General features: G+C 36.9%; 1 long non-coding RNA gene across 1 annotated transcript; it reads left to right on the forward strand.

Moving 5' to 3' along the window:
• Nucleotides 3,874–12,058, forward strand: LOC110395345. The gene is made up of 3 exons (XR_002436351.1): nt 3,874–3,961; nt 10,689–10,749; nt 11,877–12,058. It is a non-coding gene; the product is annotated as an uncharacterized LOC110395345 (long non-coding RNA).

The following is a 14,819-nucleotide window of genomic DNA, read 5'->3' on the forward strand; positions in this document are numbered from 1 at the left end:
GACACTTCTGAACATGAGACACCTTGCTAAAGACAGGTACACTCTAATACCAATAGTCTTCTTCTTTAAGGATAAATGACAATCCATAGAAGGTTAGCGTAAAAACCAGCCATGAACATCTTGTAGTGAGATTTCCTTCTTATCCAGCCTGTTCTGTTGAAGAGTACACCAGGATGACTTTCTTTAATTTTTAAATCAAGCATTGTGATAGACTGCATTCTCAATTTGGTGCAATGGGGTATATGAATTACATTCATTTTCCAAGTGTTAATGTTAACTACATTTGTGAAACTGCTGAAGAGGGAAATTCTTTTATGAAGATAATTCACTCCAGATTTTTTCCTTACTTCATAGAAACCAAAATGTTATAAACACAAATTTACACACAAGTCATGATGTAAAACTCTTCAAAATCAAGAGCAATGATCTTACCAGGGGATAAATAAGAAGGAAGAAACATCAAACTTTGCTTTAAAGAAACTTAATTTAATTTAGTCTGTTCTAAAGACAGAAGAAATTATTTTTTATCTTAGATGAATTTTCAGACTTCCAAGGTTGAGTGCCTACAATTATTGGTTTAGTACGAACCAGATCAAGCCCCAGGCTGGCTCTCATTCACACCAGTGGGACTGTTAATGCCTTTACCAGTTACAGAAATACTGCTGGGCCAAATGAGTATGACATCCATAAGAGTTTTAAAAATTTATACAGAACAAGTTTTTACCTAAATCTTTGTTTGTGTTTTGAGATTTACACTCTCTTGTTTTTAGCCGGGATAGTTAATTTTCTTCATAGTGTCTGTTGTAGAGATTGGGGAATGTATTAACTGCAGCACCTGTTGTTTTTCAGTCAGGTCCAGAAAACTTCTTTTCCCACTGATGGTATTAAATAGGGTTTGGCAGACAAAGGACAAACCCCAGAAAGGCTCAGTGATTTGTGTCTCTCTGAAATGGTCAGGATAATGGCATACTTACTGTATGGTGCTTAGCTGCATGCTAGGTTAAAACACAATGCAGGATGGTATGAGAAGATGAAAAGTCCTTGACTTTGTGTAAGCACTGCTCAGCAATATCTGTGTGTTATCAACATTATTTTTGTCTTCAATCCAAAACATTGGATTATATACTATAAATTGGATTAGATACTATAAAGAAAATTAACTATATCCCAGCTCAAATCTAACACAGTGAACACTGACACATTTCATTTCAAACAGACAATGAAAGAATAAAGCAAAACACCCAACAACCAAACTAAAGAAGAAAGAGTAAAGAATTACAGTGGAAAAGGAAAGAGAGTACAGTGTACAGATAACAGATAGTATAAAAAATTCAACTTGTGTAACATTTTTAAACAACAAAAAGAGATGAAAATGCTGAATTCATTTGTGAAAATCAGACATATTTTTAATCAGAACTAACCCAAATGTATTTTCAGTGTTATTATTTACGGTCTATACAGGGCAGAGATGGGTCAATCCATTTATGCTCATTCTTTCATTGAATCCAGGAAAGATAAAAGTGGACTGGAGTATTTTTCATCTTTTGCCCTTGCTTTTGAGGCAGACAAAGCTGACCCACCACAACAGGTGCTCCTCTATTCTGAAGCCATTTCCCATCCTGCCCTTTCTCAAGCACTCTGCATCATTGTGGGAAGTCAAAGACATTCTTTGTGAGGAGCTGCAACTGTGCCACCTTCTTTATATGGCTGCATATGAGCTTTCAAACTTTTCCAACAGTTTTCACCAGTTTTACAGCCATGAATAATTATCATAACAACAGTTTCTTCAAACTATTGCCTCACCTAGGAGACTTTTGCCTAATATAGTCGGTTATCTGACCAAGAGAGATGTGGTGCAGCATACCAATAATTAACACAATTGATAAATTATTATCTTGTGCCAAGATAGCACGAAAGTGAGTTTATCTTGCATACCACATCTGGACTGATAAGTCTAATTGTTACAAAACATAACTTTTTCCCCTCTCAAGCAAATTATCATGCATGTCAGCTATGTCTTTCAAACTTTCTATTTTTAGTATTACTGTCTTCTTTACACTATTTCATTTACCTTTCCTTTATTAAAAAAAGGCTAAAATAATAATTAAAGCTTTTCATGTAAATACAGATTTTCAAGAAAGAAAATAATTTTTTAAAACACAGCAATCGTTATTCACAAAAATGAACGTAGCTGATGCATGTTTTTAAAATCTGTTCATTAAAAAGATATAAAAGCAAATCTTCCACTGTCTCCTTGGTTTATGTGTTCCAGCACTAAACTCACATGCAGTTTAAGAGGTATTTCTTCATAATAACTAATTTAAATCTCCCTTTCTGCAAATTATGTCAATTATGATTGGTTCTATCCTCAGGTAAAGTGGAGATCACAAATTGTGTTTTTAATAATCTTTTACATATTTTAAGGCAATTTTAGTATCTGCCTTTAGTCTTCTTTTCTACACTAAACAAAGCAACAAAAGCCTTTATTCGCAGGTCATTCTTTCAAAACCTCTTATCATCGCTTTGCTTTTCAATTTTGTTCCTGTGTTCCTGCAACTTACTTAAATGTTGGTGCTTAGAACTGAGTGTAATAATCCTTTTGGAGCCTCATCAGTGTTAAACTGATCAGAAAAATTTGAATGATTACCTCCTCTGTTAAACATACAATGTTCCTATTCAGGCACCTCTGCATTTTGTGTCTGGTCTAGTGATTTTGGTGAACTCCATCTCTACTCTTGTTCTATCCCTATCAGGACACTGTCAGGCAAACAGCTTAGTTCATGCTCAGCAGGCACCACCACCTTTAAGAGAAAGCAGCTCAAGGGAGCTATGGGCTCCTGTGAGGAAAACTGTACTCTGAGTGTTTCTCCTTTTCTCTGCCCAGAGAGCAATCACTCAATGACACTGGAAGCACAGGTAGTGTGGGGAGGGTCTGTGTGGTGGAGGATTGCTCTCAGGTGGTAGATATCACCGCCCATGCTGTTTAGCTGAGTGCATGACTCTCTGCACATTCCCACACGAAACATCAAACTAACCTGTAGAAATTAATTCATAGGTACACACTTTAAGTATGAGAACCTGTGTAATCAGACAGCAAAGATATGTCTTGTGTCTCTGCTGTCAGTTTTCAAAGTCGTCAACGGTCTACATTGCACTGGAAAGGCATTTGAAACCAGCAGGATACCAGGTTTCCTCTACAGCAAGAGTCTCTGGATCTGAACCTGATGAGGATATTTCAGCAAGGAGCTGCCGGGTGCCAATGCCTTTCCACGTAGCAGCGGCTGCGGTGCAGCGCGGCAAGGACAGGAACAGCGGCATCACACCCTGCAATTACAAAGGCGGCCCCTACCGAGTGCTGTGAACAGAGCAAGCGAACAGAGCGTGGCAGTTCATGCAGGCGGGGCAAACAGGGAGGGAAGAGTCCCCCTCCCCACTCAGGAGACCATCTCACCCGTCGGCTGCCTTCCAGACAACAGATCTAACTGTAGTCTCCGCTAGGCAGAAAGCTCTTGCCAAAAAGCATGTTGCTATCCAGACGGAGGGTCTGCCCAGAAATATGGCTATTCCATCTCTGGCTGCAGGGAGTGCCTGAGCCTGTAGCTGCTCCTGCAGGATGGTAAGGGTATCAGAAGGGACTTCAGAGGACCGAGGTGGTTAATTGGTGGAGCAGGAGTGCATGTGGTGTTTTCCTCTACCCCTTTAGTGGCAGGAAAGGATACTGAGAGGACCAGGGAAACCAGTCTGATAAATACATAGCCAAGAGTCTGGTGACACAACAGGAATGTTGGCTTTTTCAACCATGGGGCAGTTTACTCAGTACCTAGCGTGATGGCTGCTGATGAGGTCTGCCTAAGTCATAGTGGGAAAAGAATTCTGGCCCAGGAGCTTCCTGGGCCCATTGACAGGGCCTTAAACTAGGTTTGAAGGGGGAAAGTGTGATAGCAAGCCTGTCCGCAACAAGGTGAGAGATAGCAAAGCTAAGTTAGTGGAACAAGGTGCTAGCAGGGGCCCTCAACCTGCTGCATCTTATAATGAATATACAACATATTCAAGCTGGCAAGGCTCATCACCAGGGCTTTAAACTAGATTTGATGAGGGAAAGGGATGTACTGCTGTGGAAGTCGGGAAACACTGTCACTTTAGGAAACAGTGGGGGAAAACCTCAGATTTGTCCCTGAGTTTTTTGTGAGGGCTTCTCCAAGAAGGTAACACAGTCAAAAACCCAGCTCAAGTGCTTCTATACCAGTGCACTCAGCATGGAAAATAAACAGGAGGAACTGGAAACTGTGGTGCAATTGGAAAATTATGGTCTTATTGCTACTGTGAAAACATGGTGGGGTGACTCGCACAACCGGAACACCATGATTGAGGGCTTTAAGTTTTTCGAAGATATAAGCAAGGTTGTTGTGGTGGGTGAGTTGTCCTCTCTGTTACAAGGTTGATAGACTGCAGAGAGCTGCCTCTAAGAAACAGTCATGAACAGGTTGAGAGCTTGTGGGTTAAAATTAGGGACCAGACCAATAAAAGGAATCTGTTGGTGAGACTCTACAGCAGGCCACCTGATCAAGAGGAGCCTGTTGATGAGGCCTTCTTACTTCAGCTGCAAGAGGTGTTGTGCTCACAGACTCCCATCCTGGTGGGATGCGAGAAAAGGAGGCAATCTGAGACAGCCAGCATGGCTTCACCAAGCACAGATCATGCCTGACCAGTCTGGTGGCCTTCTGTGATGGGTGTGATGGCATTGGTGAACCAGGAAGGGCAACTGATGTCATCTGCCTGGACTTGTGCAAGGCCTTTGACATGGTCCTGCACCACATCCTTTTCTCTAAATTGGAGAGACATGGGTTTGAAGGCTGGAGTACTAGGTGGATAAATAATTGATTGGATGTTCATAGTCAGAGGATTGTCATCAATGGCTCTATGTTCAGGTGAAGGCTGGTCATGTGTGGTATCCCCCAGGGCTCTGTCTTGGGAACAGTGCTCTTCAAAATCTTTATCAGTGACATAGACAGTGGAATTGAGTGTAGTACACAACTTTGCTGATGCCACTGAGATGAATGGTGCAGCTGACAGGTAGAAGGGAGAGATGCCATCCAGAAGGACCTGGACACACTCAAAAAGTGGGCACATGAGAATCTAATGATGGACAAGGACAAGTGCAAGGTGCTGCGTTTGGGTGAAGGCAATGCCAGATACAAGTACAGACTGGGAGAACTCATTGAGAGAAGCTCTGTGGAGAAGGACTTGGGAGTTCTGAATGATAAAAAGCCATACATAAGCCAGAAGTGTGCTGCAGCACCCTAGAAAAGCAACTGCATCCTGGGCTGCATCAAAAGAGAGGTGGCTAGCAGGAAGAGGGAGGTGATTGTCCCCCTCTACTCTGCCTGTGTAAGGCCCCATCTGGAGTATTGTGTCCAAGCGTGGAGCCACCAGTACAGGAAGGATGTGGAGCTGTTGCACCCTTCAAGAGAAGGGTCATGAAGATGATCAGAGGGCTGGAGCACCTCTCTTATGAAGAAAGGTTGAGGGAGTTGGGATTGTTTAGCTTGGAGAAGACAAAGCTCCAGGGATACCTCACTGTATCCAGTACTTGAAGGGAGCTTACAAACAGGAGGGGGACCAACTTTTTACATGGTCTGCTAGTGACAGGATAAGGGGGAAGGGCTTTAAACTAAGGGAGGATAGACTTAGGTTAGATACTAGGATGAAATTCTTTACTCAAGAGTGTGGTGAGGAGCTGAAACACATTGCCCAGAGAGCTTATGGATACCCCATCTCTGGAGGCATTCATGAACAGGCTGGATGAGATCCTGGGTAGCCTGATCCAGTGAGTGGCAACCCTGCCCATGGCAAAGGGGTTGGAACTACTCTTTAATTCTGTGATTCTCTGCTGTAGCCCAAGGTTAGACTATTGCCAGGTCAGAACAAAATCTGTATGCAAAGTTCATTCTTAATCCATTTCAGAATGGAATTATATTGTTGACTTCTCTGCAGTTAGCATTGCATTTTGACTCCAGTTGATGTAATCCTTAGGCCCACCCATGTTTCCCTGTCTTATGTATATACTAGAGAGTAAATGTAGTACATTGCATCTGTCTTTATTGAATTTGTTTCACTTCAGAGAATCTCTTTGTTGTAGAGCTAGATTTGCCTGATATATTTCCAAGTAGCCAAATGGTATTTCTTCCATAAGCATTTGTGTTTTATGGTACTAGCCTAGCCTATTAGCATGCTTCCCAGAATGAACAAATAATACCCAGGTAATATCTCTTTTTGGCCATACCAGTCTCTTGATGTCTTGATGTAATCAATGATAGTCACTCCTGTCTGGAAGAAGAATGGGAAAATAGTAATTCAGTTGGCTAGATCATACATTTTCCTATCTCTAAGCTTAAAAAAACCCACAGAGACAGACTAGATAGTGTTTGCTGATTTCCCCATCTGATTCTGCACTTCTTGATTATAATACTGTTTTCCACATTTATCTCCTCAGCAGTGTCTGTGACTACTCTTAATTAAAGTATGAAATGCTGTCATCTGAAATGGGGTTTTGTTCATGAAAACTGAACAAACTGAATGAGTCTATAGTCCATTTATACTTTTTTCTGTACTCTGTATATACACTAATATAATCTTATGTCTGACAAAAAACTGAAATAACTTTGCTACTGTTCTTGATTTAATTTTGCATTATTTCTCTTGGAGCTGTTGGTGTGTGGAAATAGAGCTTCTTTCCTGTACTGGACAAGCTCTTAGAATGTCTGTATAAAAATTTCCTTGCATGATTATTTATTTTTATGATCTTAGAAACTAAATGCTGGAGTGAGATCACTGTCTGTCATGTTCTTATGATCACTGCAAATTCCAGTGATCATTGCCTCAGGGAAAGATAATTTTCCTTGAGTATAATGAATGAGTTGTCCAGTCATCAGATACTTTTGCCCCACAGTGCTTTCATAGCGAGAAACTTGAACTTTTCTTTTATCTGGCAATGATGTCTTCAAAGTGTTCTGAGTATTTGATTACTTTTATCAAGTCTTATATAAACTGAACTTCAGATTTTCAAACCTTGTCATCATAAACATGAACCTACAGCTCTCAGCTACAGTAGTTCTCAGCAAAACTGCTATACTGTTTGACAAAAAACAAAGGTTGTAACGTTTCATGTTCAGACATATGTAAAAAAAAGATGCTTTGTTGTGTAATCTCACTTTTAACTACAATTTGTTTATTATAGAGGGACTTAATTACCATTTATTTGGTGTCTTCCTGTGAGGTATTTACCATTTTCTTTCTTTAAAACCAGCACAGCAAGCCAGGCACTTTCAGATTGCAATTCATATGGGAAGTACCAAGTATATAATGGATGAACCATAATTCAGAAATACATATTTTCTCAATAATTATAAAGGAAATTTGTCATGATTAGTTTCTGGATAGTTTGGATTTCCATCTTAAGAACCTGAAAAAAGGTTGAGTATGAAATTTGACCCAAACCCTCTTATTATGCAGACATATTTCAGACCTTTAGAATATAAACTGACATATTCTAATTCCTGTATCATTTCAGTGACATAAAGATACAGTGATGTAAAGAAACAGCACACAGTATCATACCCTACTTTATAGTGATTCCGTTTAGTCTTTTTCTGCTTCTGAGAATGCCTTGTGTAGGAAATGTTTCTAATTAAAGGAATGTCATGACTATTATTGCATCCTTCTTATCCATCAAGCCAGTTCTGATTCCTCACAATTCTCAGTTCACTCACTTTCCTTAGGTTCTTGAGAATCATCATAATTAAACTCCTACTTTGAGTTTCAGGTGTTTATCACTTTCAAAATAATACAAATGTATATTTATGTATTTGCCATGAAGATGTTTCATCTACTAATTTTGAAGATAACAGTATGATTTTAAACTGTTTTTATGGCAAGTTATGGGTGCCGGTTAGCTTTTTAATTTTCCAAATTCAACATTCACTGTAGTACTTCAATAATCAATTGCATGGTTGTTGGACTGAATTTATTTTTTTACAATGCTTTTATCTTACATATTTATTCTATCGCTAGAGAAGAGAATTGTCTTGATAGCTCTTTCTCCTATTTGGAGACTGATTTATATCCTAAAACATAACTATGAGAGTCAATGTTACTGTTGCTATTGATAATTTTCTGAGCCATAACAGATTCTTAGGCATCACAGCCTGACAATTTACTCTTAAAAAAGACAAACATGTTGAATTCCTTGTATTTAAAATATTTGTGCATTTCTCTTACATCTAGCAACGGAGACAAAACAATATTTCACTCAAGTTTTCTGATGCAAATTCCCAAAATAAGACGATATAGACTTTCTGAAAATAGCTCTAAAAAGCCTCTCTCTCTGTCTCAGCTTTTTTTTTTTTTCTCTCTCTCTTTCAGTTTTTTTTCTGGCACATGGTTCACGTTCTTCACCTTTTATCAAGGAAATGTCTTAATTTTATCATTAGCCTTTGGCCTCTTGAAACTTCAGTTCCCAGCGTAAAGTATGAGTGACTTCTGGGGAGCTGAGAATTAACTTTCCTTTTATACAGCTGCTTTACATCACAAAGTAACCTCCAACAGGTTTGACATTCTCAGCTGAAGTCAGCTCCTTTGCCAAGCCTTATCCAAGAGAAAGAGGACTTAATCCCCAGAGCCCCCCCCCCCGAGGACCATTCAAGCAGGATTCCCCTAGCCAGTCCACCTGGGGGCTTTAGATACGCCTTAGTATGTAACCTTTTCACTTGAGAGTTTCATATTGAGGATTTGTACTAAATAATGCATTTGCTTATCACTTTTTCTTGTGACATTTTAAACTCCCTTTCTGGTCACTGAAGTAGCACTTGAAGATACAACAGTTTAGTTGGCAATCCATCTGAACTGTTATGCATGATAAAGAAAATGTGAGCTGTGATTTATGTAAGTGTTTACTCTGCACTTCACAGACAATTGAAGGTATGCTTTGATATTAAGTGACTCGGAGCAAAACAAAACAAAGCATGTAGGACTGAAATTTTCCATAAGAATTTAATTCACAGTATGTCTAGGGACATTATTTGATAAAAATGACTTGGAAAAGATGTATACATCTGAGTCAAAGTGAACATGCATACAATATACAGGTAATTTATGAAAGGGAACAAAGGAATTGCTTTTCCTTTCCTTACAGAGAGAATGTTGTAATTCTAACAGTTTTAAATGAAACACTTGTAGTTACATTTTACAAAAGCAGTAAATAGTGTTTCACAAAATAAAGTGGATGTTCTGTGAAGCACTGCTGTGGATCTATAATTTGCAAAAAAAGCCTGTAAAAACAGTTAAAAATATGAGATATTCTATATTTACATTTCGGTAAAAATAAAAGGTCTCAATTTTAAAGATACATCTAAAAAATCTAAAAATAATTCCCATAGAACAAATATTTTCCTCACTTGTGATTGAAATCAGTGATCAGAATAAATAACAAAATGCAACATTCAAATACGGAAATATTTTTATTCCTAAAGAATATTACACTGTAGTTTATTTCCAATTTAAAACACAAGAGACTAAACTGTTTCTTATTTAAAATATTATATAAAATTTGCTACATATCAGAGATCTTCATTGTTTTCAAGAAAAAAACTTTTTTAAAAATTATAATTCTGAAAAACAATAAAATTTTGAAATTTTCATGTCCATCACATTTTACCTAGCCAAGATGAAATTCTCTATTGAATGCTCATTCCTGAATGAGAGTTAGGGATTCCTGAGTGCAGATACTACTTCTCTTTTTGATAGCATGCTCATAAAAGTTTTTCCAACTGCTCTTCTGAAGAAGAATCAAGATTTTTTGCAAAACCTGTTTGGTCTTGAGACTTCTGGCTGAAACTTTTTCTGATTTTACTCATTTCAGCTATTAAATCCTCTGAAATGTTCCAACAAGGGTTTTTTGTTTTGTTATGTTTGTTTGTTTGTTTTAATTATTATTTAGATATTTTATTATACTTGAGTGAGACCATCTTTTTAAATGTTAAATTGAAAGTTTCAGAATTACCAAATTAGGTTGTTTTAATTAATCCAAGTATTATTCCTTGACTTTCAACATTAATAGTCAGAAAAGCAAAAGTGCTCTCCCTTGTGTTCTTCTTCCTCTTTTTATCTCTTTTAACTAGAGAAGCCAAGGCATAGGTTATTTATACAAATTAAACAAAAGTTCTTAAACGTAGAATATATAATAGTTTAGCATTAAAATATAGTTGAATTAGAGCTTTGAGTTCCACTTCTGTGACAGATTCCTCTTGAGCAAAACAATGAACAGCTTCTGCTCCAGTGATTTTGGAAAAATAGCCCTTCCCTCTCCATATGAGGGAAAAAAGAAAAGAATGAAAACCCAAAATGTATGAGGACTTTGTTGGATTTGTTGCTCATTTATTGTAGAGATACTTTGTCAATAAGAAATGAGCAACACTGACTTTAAATATTTGAAGAAACAAGAATATGTAAAAGCCATAGCCCAGTAAGCAAACATTCATGAGAAATTACCCAAATTAAATCTGTGTCATGCTTGATAATGAGATATTTGCTTCCATGGCCTTTTCTGTTTTCCTTTCGTGATGATGATGAGGCGGATGTCAGTTTTAATTTAATAGTATCATATAGATTTTTCTTTATTAATATCTTTACAGATCATTACACTCCAGACCTATAGATAATAACAGATGTCAACTGTGCAGCCTATATCTTAAGGTGGGACAAATGCGTCTTCTTGAAAAATCATGACTGCATAGTAATAGACAGCAAAGTGTAACCATCCTTCATTGTACATATATATCACTGATAATCAGAGGATTTAAATGGATTTTCCTTCTGTGAAAAGTATTTAATAATAAATACTTAAGATCAAATAATAAGATCTTTAATAATTAAGTGAAACCTAAACCAGCAACTATCAGAATCTTGCTCATGAAAAACAGAACAGCAAACTGTGTTATGTTTGATGGCAGTCCTGCAGACAAGACAGTGTTCACGTCTTGGCCTTTCTGCTCTTGAAAGCTTTTGGGACTGAGATAAAGAGACTCTATACAGACTTCATAAAAATGAACTCTTGGAAATTCTCCTTGTTGTGGTATTTTAGGCTTATTAGAAGGGTGAATTTAAGTGCCATGTTAAGTGAAATTCAGTTCTTGGATTCACTTTTTTTCTTTTTTTTTTTTGGTCTTGTTTTTTCCCCCAAGAAGTAGCTCACAGTTTGCTACTATTCATGTATGACTGTGTAAAAGGGTGTTGTAATATTTTTTTTTGTAAGGGAAAGATTTTGATGACAGAAGTAAATGAAAATATTAGTCTAAATATATGTCTATTTTTCAGAGAAGTAATCAATTTCCAGGTAATTGTAAAAAATATTTCTGTGTTGTCAGAATTGGGTTGATTACAGGAAACCATCACTGTCACATGTAACATGCTTTTTAAATTGCTATTTTCTCAGAAGAGTATATCTTGATACGTGACAACAGTGATCTGGATTTTCATCCTGTTTAGAGAAAAAAGTGTTTCAGTGTTTTTTTCCTCATCCTGAGTTCACTGACTGCTTGAAGATAGCTGTGAGTAAAGTATGTTGAAGTTAGATAAGAAAGAACTAAAACCTTATTGGTTAAAAGAAAATGTGCAGTTTGGTTTTTACTGTCCATAGCAATAGGGATATTATAATTTGGAGAAGGAGGGAGAATAATTTTCTCATTTTTCTATACACCCATGATGTTGTTTAATTATAAATCATATAAATGTACTCTACACTTTCTGAGCATTAGGTAAAAGCACTGTCTTGTTTTCAGAACTACATTAATTACCAGCTTTCATTCTTAAATTGCTTTTAGGTTGTGCCTTCAAAGCAAACAAGATGTGACCCATTCAGAAATCAACTGTCTATTTCTACTATTGCATCTAAGCAACAAAGTGAAGACAATGCTCCTTAAGGTTAAAAAAAAAAAAAAAGTGAATATTCTAGTGAATGTACCAGTAAAATGCTAAATAAAATTAGTCACCTTTGGATAACTTATGAATTTATTACTATAATTTTATTTATATTAACACAATATTTAGAACAAATTTGCTATTAATCAAAATGCAATGCTTTTGAAGCTGCTTTTGCTAAGGCAGGATTTGCTCTTAGTAAAGCCTTCACAAACATGCACTAGAGCTTAACTTTCTCTACTCAGAAAGGAACAGAAGCATCTGAAGCAAGCTGAAAGTACAGACTGCAGAGTACGCATGAGGAACAACTGATACAATCACTAAAAACAAAATTTCCTGTTAAATCATGGGAGTGGGGGAGTATGAATTCATCTTTACAAAGACAGACATGAAGAAACAGAGGTTTTCAAAGCAGTATTATGTATATAACCGACCTTAATCCAAGTCAGTGGAGATGTATGTGACTGAAATGTGGACCTTATATGTATGCACACACACACACAAAATGCACAAGTTTCTAAATCTCATTTCACACAGTGAGAATCAATTAACATTTCTTGTAGAGAAAGTTCTTTATCTGAAAGCTGAAATGCTCAGAAAATTCTCTGATAACAAAAGGAAACTACCCTATATCCTGAAAATTGAAATTTTGCCCATGCTAAATTTAGCTCACTGAGTCACTAGATGATTTTGCAGTGCAAATCTATCAACTCTGATAGATTTGGCTATAGGATCTCTAACCGTTAGTGTTTGTGTGTGGAAAGCCACACACAAAAAGTAATTTACATATTTATTATGTCTATTAAAATTATATCACTGAATTGACATCTACAAACATTCTCAGATTCATCCCTATCAGTTACAAATATATAAATGACTCATATTATTGAAAGTAACAACAAAAGCAATCAATTTGCTAGATTAGATAACTTAGAAATAGCTCCAAGGACTTCTGTAAAGTTTCTTATTAAAATATCACCTTTCTTTAGGTCTTTACTCAAGCAGGTGTTACTGTGGTGTGCATAAGATGAATAGAGTTTCAGATCTAGACAAGAAATCTTATGGAAACTTAAGAAAAAAAGATTAGGAGCTGAAAAAAAGGTAGAGTTAGAATAAACCATTGCAGACAGATCTCTAGAAAGAGAAGCAAAAAATTGAAAAAGAAATGGATGAAGTAGATCAAGCCTAAGTGTTCATGATCTCCACTGACCCATTTTAAATTGTTGGAGAATGAGACTCTGGGAGTGAACAATGTCTACTTTTTCTCTTAAAAAAATAAAAAAGAGAAATGAAGTTTTGAAGGAAGGAAAGAGAAGGTTGTAGGAATATGTGTAAAATACTCCCTAATCTTTCTGAATTGAGCTTTCACTAGCATTTTGTATAAAATAATAGATATAACACAAAGTTCACTGTTAAAATCTGGACTTTAGAGGGGTTAATACTGAAGATGAAGTTAGAAAATTTCTATTGCACAGGTGGTTACCATGAGAAAAGCTGGAGATTATAGCAGAGTCTACTTTTTTATGATTTGTTGTTGTTGTTATTTATTTATTTATTTGTAAGCACACCAAACATATTTTTGAAAAGTGATTTACTTAAAAAGTGAGATTTCAGCCTTCATGGTAGTTGAAGTTTGGTGTTCCACTGACAAAACAGCTGTTGGTTGTTCTAAACTATGTCAAATTACTGTCTATGAGGGACAAAGATGAAGCCACTTATTCTATTTAGGACTGAAAGATGAATTTAAATTATAGTTCTAGGGATGAAAGGCTAGTGCTTCATTAAGCAAACTGTTCAGCCTTCATGCTTACTCCCGTTATAGAACTGTGATCCTACAATGACAGTGAATACCTTTGAAATAATATTGCAGTCATTCTTTGATAAGAAAGTCAGGATTTTTTCTGCTCTGCCTTGCAACTAAATAGCAGATACATAATTTATATTAACCTTGACTTGTTCTTCACCTGCAGATTCTCCTGATTTTATATCATAAGGGAGAATCCTTTCTTCTCTAAAAGTGAAAACATGAATTAAGTATTTCCCTTATACAGATGGTTTCTTTTTATTTTCATTTTTTAGAAGAGACAGGGTTCAGCTGAAACTGTTCCTAGCTTTAAAGAAGCAACTCGTTTATAGCCTTCAGACTTGTCCACAAGTCTTGTCACTTTGGGCTGAGTCTGTATAATATTCTTCTCTGAGTGGAGTTTCTATGTCTTGCATACAGCAGTAATACTGAGAACAATGAGGAGTTCCTTTAGATGCTGATGACACAAAAGTGCCATTGGGGTTCTCAGGGGTTCATTTTATACACCTATATTCTTAGCAGAGTGCTAAAAAACGTACTTTCAAAAGTTGTACCAATTACAGTAAGAGCTGCATTTCTACTGAAAGAATTGTCATTAGAATGTCTTATTTCCTCTGTACAAAGGCTCCATAGCTCACTGCCCTTCTGATATTTCAATTATTTGGTTGTAAACATGTAGCAAAGCAGATATTGATTTTCTGGGTATTCAAGTTGTACCTCTAACTGCAAGATAGAGCAAAAGGGCTTCATCATTTAAAATTATACGCTATTTGGTGAAGCCAATTTTTCTAGTACAAAGGAGCATATACAAAATAGCTGGGGGGTGGCGGGAGGTGGTGGGGCGGGGGGGCGATGTTTCTTTAGGGCTATATTAAGGCTATATTCAGCTTCGATAATCAGTACTTCTTTACTGCCCAGAGAGGTTGTGGATGCCCACCTCTGAAGGCATTCAAGGCCAGGCTGGATAGGGTCCTTGGCAGCCTGATCCAGTGGCTGGCAAACCTGCCCATGTCATGGGGATTAGAACTAGATGACCTTTAAG

This window comes from Numida meleagris, chromosome 3, assembly GCF_002078875.1.
Source record: "Numida meleagris isolate 19003 breed g44 Domestic line chromosome 3, NumMel1.0, whole genome shotgun sequence".
Lineage (NCBI taxonomy): Eukaryota > Metazoa > Chordata > Aves > Galliformes > Numididae > Numida > Numida meleagris.